Source organism: Mus caroli, unplaced genomic scaffold (assembly GCF_978045245.1).
Source record: "Mus caroli unplaced genomic scaffold, Mus_caroli_1 scaffold_8, whole genome shotgun sequence".
Classification (NCBI taxonomy): Eukaryota; Metazoa; Chordata; class Mammalia; order Rodentia; family Muridae; genus Mus; species Mus caroli.
In genome coordinates this window covers 23,206,846-23,214,623 of record NW_028227263.1, presented here as the reverse complement: position 1 = coordinate 23,214,623, position 7,778 = coordinate 23,206,846, and the positions used below count along the sequence as shown (strand labels likewise).

Below are 7,778 nucleotides of genomic sequence, written 5' to 3'. Positions count from 1 at the left end.
TCCTTTAATCTCCAAGCTGAACATGACCACTCTTTATTTTTAATCTTTCCTTCCCCTCGTCTATGCCTTCAGGCAGCTTTTCTGGGGAGAGAGTGTTTGCGCCCACACTGGTAAATCAGAGTGTCTGGCCACGCGCCGGCTGCGATGGGGCTGTTGCCATGCCCACCCACCCCAGCAGCCTGGAAGGCAGCCTTTGGAGGGGCTCAGCAGAAAGTGCTCTGTACTCTGGGGAGCTTGGAAGGCAAGTGTCACAGGTGGCTCAAGTGAGAGCACTGTGCTTTTTGGTGGGTAATTCGTTCTTTCCCTGCTCCATTGTGCTTGAGAGATTGTTATCAGCAAAGAGGCTGAGGGAGGAGCTGCTGTCACTCATCACTGGCCATAGCAGAGTCCCCACATGCTGGCACTCCTCATGCGATACCCACTTCACAAAGAAGGGAAGGTTGTGAGGTCAAAACTAGTCACAATGACAGCTAAGTGTTTTAGAGTTGGGACAAGAATAACTTCACAAGAGCAGTTCAAAGGCATGAAGACATGTCTTGGCTCCCAGCTTCAGACAGTTCAGTCCAGAGTGACTTGGCTCCAGGCACTTAGAAAGAGTATCACAAGTAACAGGGGGATGCCCCTCACCTCATGGTGAGAGAGAGGATGTCTTCCACTTCAGAGAGAGAGGAGGGAGAGGGAGAGGGAGAGGGAGAGGGAGAGGGAGAGGGAGAGGGAGAGGGAGAGGGAGAGGGAGAGGGAGAGGGAGAGGGAGAGGGAGAGGGAGAGGGAGAGGGAGAGGGAGAGGGAGAGGGAGAGGGAGACCGCTCAGATAAGATTCTGGCCTCAAAAATAAATTCCCAATGACCAACTTTGCCCAGATATAGGATCATCTCCTGAAGTTTTCAGAACCTTCCAAATCAGCATCATCAACTCAATATAGCCCTTTTGGGGGACTTATCTTTTTGAAATTATGACATAAGACTAATAGATGGAAGAGTCAGTGTGAAGCTAGCTCAGTCCAAATCCATTCAATCACACACACTGCAATGCTCACCCGGAGACAGAACACAGTGATGAGCTAGCGTAAATGTTCTGAGCCACTCTCATTAAGAGGTAAGAGACTTGGACTGCGAACGTGGCTTAGCTAATAGGACGTTTTCCTGCATACATGAAAGCCCTGGGTTCAGTCCCCAGCATTGCATAAGACCAAACATAGTGCTAAACATCTATAGTCCCAGGACTAGGGAAGTGGAAGCAGGAGAATCAGCAGTTCAAGGTCATCCTTGGCTACAGAGTAAATTCAAGGCTAGACTAAACTACATGAGACTGTCTTACCGGGGGGATGGGGTTGGGGGATAAAGCTTAACTTCATTTCTCCCTGAACAAGGTCAGATGAAAAAAAATCTATAGTCCTTACATTTAGCTCTGTGCCTTGGAGTTCTGAGTCTTGGTTGAGCTATTAGCAAGCTGTGTGGTAGGCATGGGCAGGTGTTTCCTGCCCTGCGATAATCACTCTGAAGATGCGACCCCACAGCCACATCAGCCACCAGACATATGAATGAGGGACACTTTGAGATGACCTACCTCCCCTGCCATCTAAGTAAAACTAGGGTAGAACTCAGAGCAAGAACCATAGTTCATCTTAGTCACTTCCTATATCAGTTGAGTCTAAACTGAATAGACTCTTTGGCTACAAAGCTTTGTGCTAAATCCCCTCCCTCACTCCCTGATTTTCTTGACAGGGCTTTTGTAGAAGTCAAAATGGTGTTGACTCATGATGACTATCGAGGGCGGAATTTTCACTGATTCACTACTGTGCGTTTATGGGGTGCCGCTGATGTGCCAATCACTGTGTCAGGTACTAAAAAAAATAATAAAAAAAAAGAAACAAATGAGGGTTTTGCTCCTAAATTTCCATGTGACAGACAAATTAGTAGGAAGCAAACATGGGAGTATATGCATGCTTCCATGGGGACTGACAGATGGGTCAGCAGGCAAGAGCATGGATTGCTCTTCAAGAGGACCCTAGGTCAGTTCCCAGCACCCGCATCAGGCAGTTCAAAACTACCTTAACTCCAGCTCCGGCACATCTGATCCCCTTGGCCTTCATAGGCACCTGCACTAATGCATGTATACACACACACACACACACACACACACACACAATTTAAAATAAGATAAACATTATAATAACTAAATGAATGCTTCTGTGTACTCTATATGCTATAATTAAATGCCATATCATGAGTGCCTTAAACAAAAAAAAAAAAATTGTCTTTCTTCTAAGTAGTTGAAGGTTGAAGTAGTTTTGCAGGTTGAAGGTCATCATACCAGCTAATCTGATACCCCAGTGAGAAGCCTCCACCTAGCTTGTAGACATCCATCTTCCCACCATACCTTTACCTGATGGAAAAAGAAAACGAAGATGCCTATCTTCCTTTTTGTCTTCTTCTTCTTCCAAAGCCTCTGACTTTCTCCCACAGCCCCCACCTCCATCCACCTGATCACACTGGGGATCAGGTCTGGTACATATAAACTTTGGGGACATAAACACACAGAGCATAGCAGTAAACATTACTGATTATGCTCATCATATCTATTAAACTAGTGACAACATTCATGGTAATTAAGGAATTTCTTTTCAGTCTGGTGGCTGGCTAGGCCTCCCTAAAGAAACAGACTGTGAAGGACCCAGTTTGAGCTGTGTACCACGTGATCAAGAGAAGAATGTTTCTTGAGGCAAAAGCCTTGGGAAGAAACTGAGAGTTGTAGAAAGGGTGTGGTGACGACAAAGAGAGAAAAATAGAATGACCCGGGCATGGACGCAGTACAGCACGGGCCTGAGATTGGGTAAAAGAAATGAGCCAGGGGCAGATTGTGCAGAGCCTTGTTGGCTAGATCAATTCGTTATAGCAACAAATGTAAGAGATAAACAGGTCAAAATGAGGAAAGTTTTGCTTGGCTCCTGGCTTTGGACTTTTAGTCCATGGTAGCTACTGCCATCATTTTGAAGCCTCTGACAGGGTAAGAATGTCATGGTGGGCAGTTCACAATAGAGGAAGCTCACTGTGTGGTCACCAGAAAGCAAGTGAACAGTATCTGGTTGTCCCTTAAATCACCTTCAAAGGCACCCTGCAATGATCAAACTTCCTCTTCTTAGGTCCCACCACTTAAAGATTCTACTATCTGTCAGCCACGGTTGACCAAACTTTCAACACATTGGGCCTATGAAGAACACTAAAGCCTGAAGCCATGGAATTGGCCAAGTGAAGAGTGTAGTTTTGCCAACAATGAGAAATTGGGTGGATGCAGTTAAGTTGGCAGAGTGCCTGCCTAACATGTATGAAGTCCTGGGCTCCATTCTCAACACTGCATAAATCAGGCATGGCACGTACATGGAATTCCTGCACTAAGGAGGTGGAGGGGGAAGGTTCAGGAGTTAAGGCCATCCTTAGTTATATAGCAAGTTGGAGGCCAGCCTGGGCTTCATGAGATCCGATCTCAAAAAGGGAAAACGGGAGGGCTAGTGATAGGATTTCTAGGAAAAGGAGCTTGCTGTGCAAGTCCAGTGGCCTGATTTTGATTCCCACAATCCATGTAAAGACGGAAGAAAAGAAATAGCTTCACAAAGATGTCCTCTGACCCTCCAAATATATGATATGGCGCGCGCGCGCGCGCGCGCGCACACACACACACACACACACACACACACACACACACACACACACACACACAGAGCAACTGTGGGAGCATAAAAATAAGAACCTTGAGATACTTTTTTCAAATCCAGTTATCCTGTGGTTTGGTCATTTCTGACTGTAGCCTCCCCTCCCCCAGCCTTAATGGTTCCACTGTTTACACCTGGATGGAGCTTCCCGCTCAATCGTTCTGCCACGCCCACTGCTGGAACCGCCTCTTTGCTGCTCCAAAGCCATCACGTGATCACCCTGCTACTGGACCCCAAGATTATTTGACGGGAATCGGGCCCCTCCCCCTTCCTTCATAACGGAGTGCCAAAATATTAAAAATTGAACCTTGAAAAATTGAACCTTTGTCTTGGTTCCTTCCTTATCTCGCGCAGCCCAGCCCCTCTTCTCTTCCAGGTTTCCAAAATGCCTTTCCAGGCTAGAACCCAGGCTGTGATCTGCTGGCGGAACACAACATCTGACTGTTCTTTGACAGACTGGAAGGCTCCACACAGCACTGTGATGGGCCACTGAGCTGACTTGGTTAACTCCTGAACTCAGCTGAGCATGTGATTCTGCAGGTGTATAATTGGAGCTGTTGTGCCCGATCAGAGTAGTGTCTGCCCAGGAGTGATCACCTTCCTACTCTGCCAGCGCACAAGGAACAGTAACGTGTGAACAAGAATCAGAATGACAAGGCCCTGGATCAGGGAGAGTGGGAAGGGCTGTGGGAAGGACAGGGCAGCCATCCTGTTCTCCATTCACAAGAAAAGGGAGGAAATTAAATGTCGAGAGCACAGAACCCAAGCAAAGAGCAGCTCAGCTGGCAAGCCAGAAAATCTTAATGAAGTTGATTTTTTTTTTCCTAGAAAATAATGACTTGCATTTATTTGAGGCATGATCTAATCTTAAATAAAGTAGCATCATGGTTCAGAGGGCAGGCTGTGCAACTGATGGGTATGGATCCAATTCCAGCCCATCACCCCTTGCACCTCTACCAGTGTTAAGATGGGTGACACTCAGTTTCCATACTTCTAGAATAATCAAACACCCCATCTAGCTATAAGCATGATGTGAACTGTGTGCAATGGACATGGAGGGAGGATAAAAGGCCAGTGAGTGAGTGAATTTAAAATAAAATCAGAAAAACTCGAGAGGAGGGTGAGCATCTAAAAATGCCATTTCTTTCTAAGTAAATAGTTGGGTTTGATTTGACTCTGATAAACATTGCTGAGAAAATTCTTTTATTTTGTTGTGTTTGTCTCTGCTTTGGTGAGAAGGGAGAGGGGTTGACAAAGCGACTTTCAAATTCAACGGGAAGAACGAATGGGTAAGAGCCAAGAGCAACTGAAACTGCAAACATAATTTGGAGGACGTTGACTAGAGATGTTAAAATGGTCTATAACGTTCCAAAGATTAAAATAGCACAGAACATAAATGTTACAGCATAGATTAATGTGATTTATGTCACAATAACTCTAACATAGTCAATGGAATAGAATAGAAAGCTTCAAGACAATCTTTCAGGTACCTGGCTTTATTTGATAATAAAAGTGACAGTACAAGTCTTGGAGGAAGAAGAAATATTCAATAACTGACCCTGAGATGATTGATTAATATTTGAGGGAATAAATAAAACAAAATTAAATCCTCATCTCATGGTGTACATCAATGTCGATTCCAGATTGATTAAAGAGTATAAAGTAATTTAAAAGTTAATTAAAAGTAATAAACAATCTTGACAAAGTTCTGGCAACTTATCACTTCATTACTGAAATCTAACATCCAACTCCCCAATTCCCTTATTTTAAATATGCACTTAGGGACACTGGAGATGGCTCAGTGGTTAAGGCAGCAGCAAATACCCCAATCCACCTAAGCTCAGATGAATATGGAGGCCCATCTCTAAATCCAACCTGGAAAAGCAGAGCTGGGGTCCTCAGAGCAAGCTGGCTAGTGAGACTCACCATATAGATGAACTCTGGGTTTGTTTGAGGGACCTTGAATTAATGAATAAGGTGGAAAATTAAGATGATTCTCAATATCAACATGAGGTATGCGTGTGCGCACACACAAATAATTTACATTATATAATGAACAAACCATATATGAGAGAATAAACATATGTATGATATTAAAATCCATTTCCTGGAAAAGAGTCACTAAAATGTAATCAAACCACATTATGTAAATATGTGCAATTATATGTGATAGAAATACATTTAAGGTATAAATGTATATCTATACATAGTCTATAAACAGGGCACACCTATGAGGGTAGCCTCCCCAAGCCCATGGTTTTGTTTTCTGTAGTTTCAAGAACACATCAAATCATTTCATATCACTTCAAGGATGACCGTATCACAGTAAAAGGCTTTGAGGGTCTGGAGCTCAGTGACAGAGCATATGCAAAGTTCCAGGACCCATCCTCTAGTCTACAAAGATTGAGTTGCATTTAAAAGGGAGACCACATTCGCATAACTTTTACTACAGTAGGCTTTAGAATTATTAGTAATTGTTATTTCATTTTTAGTGATTGTTACTCATCTCTTACCATGCTTAATTTACAAAATTAAAATTTATTATACCAGCTGGGCGGTGGTGGTGCACGCCTTTAATCCCAGCACTTGGGAGGCAGAGGCAGGCAGTTCAAGGCCAGCCTGGTCTACAGAGTGAGTTCTGGAACAGCCAGGGCTACACAGAGAAACCCTGTCTCAAACAACAACAACAATAACAACAAAAATTTATTATACCCATGTGTCTAGTTTCCTTTCTGATGCAGTGATAAAATGTTCCAACCAGAGGAGAGAGGGGTTTCTTTCTTATAGTTCCAGGTCATAGGCATCATTGTAGGAGAGTTGAGGCAGAAACTTCAAATAGATGGTTATATCACATCAAGAGCAGAGCAAAATAAATGCAAACATGTTCATTTTCTTGCCTGTGCTCAGCTCCATTTCTCTACTATTATATAGGCTAGGACCCTTTGCCTAGGGAATGACGCTACCCACACTGGGATAGATCTTCCCACATCAGTTACCTTATTAAGACAATTATCTACAGAGGTATTCACAGGCCAACCAATGGAGACAATCCCTTACTCAGACTCTCTTCCTGGGTGATTCTAGGTTGAGTCACATATTAGAGTATGGAACTACATGGCATCAGGCATCTACGGGGGGGGGGGCTTGCTTGGAATTTATCTTTCACAAATGTGGGACCAAATAAATAGAGAGAAGAGGAAGAGGGGGTGCCAGACATAAGGCTACATTCATAGTGGGAAATACAGACGGTTGGTACACATATAATTAAAACACTTTAAATATGTTCCATTTGGTATGGGTGAGATACCCAGTGAGGAAACCACCAGCAAAAATAAGAGTAAACTTAGAATTATAGATAGGAATTAAATCTGGAAGAAATGCTGAATAGACACTCATGCTGATAAGCTAGAGAAAGGTGAAAAGGATTTGAAGAAAACATTCATGGCCAAAAGTTGATTCCAAAAAGAATTTAAAAATCTATGAGAAAAAAAATCTGAAAAGAGAGTCAAAGAATGGCAATGGTCCCAAGTGACTTTATGAATGACATCACACAGTGTTTGTGCAAATGCATGGAAGCTGATGGAATCTCTTCTTGCATGGACCATCCACAAGACACCCAGGATCCTAGCGGAGCCACGAAGGTGGCAGGCTTACTTAGATGGTAAATCAAAGGACAGACTGAAGGTTGCAGCAAAGCTTATAGAAAGTGCCAGAGGCTGCTCCCCCCTGACCAGTTGGCTGAAGAGCAACTCAGGGACCTTCACTGAATTCAGTTTGGTGTAAGTTGTGGAAGACAGGCAGCCAAACACCAGCAAACCAAAAAGAAGCCATGCCTACCATACTGCAAGTTCCCCTGAAGATGAAAAAGTGCAGAATGCCGTCTGTATGAACACATTAATAATAAACTCACCAATAATGTATCAGTGTTACAATAAGGGAATAAATCAAAACACTTCCCCTAGGTATCACTTAACCAAGCCCAAGCCCAGATCTGAATGCATTACAGTCTTCCTGTGTCTTCTGTTCTCCCAGCAAAGGCTGCCTACCCTGTCTGCTGTATGACTCTGCA

The 7,778-nt window shown here is 43.7% G+C and overlaps 1 long non-coding RNA gene across 1 annotated transcript; it reads left to right on the top strand.

The window, feature by feature from the left end:
• Nucleotides 1-572: 572 nt before the first annotated feature.
• Nucleotides 573-3,957, top strand: LOC147002861 (uncharacterized). Its single transcript, XR_015048063.1, has 3 exons — nucleotides 573-633; nucleotides 1,725-1,840; nucleotides 3,820-3,957. It is a non-coding gene; the product is annotated as an uncharacterized LOC147002861 (long non-coding RNA).
• The last annotated feature ends 3,821 nt before the right edge of the window (nucleotides 3,958-7,778 follow it).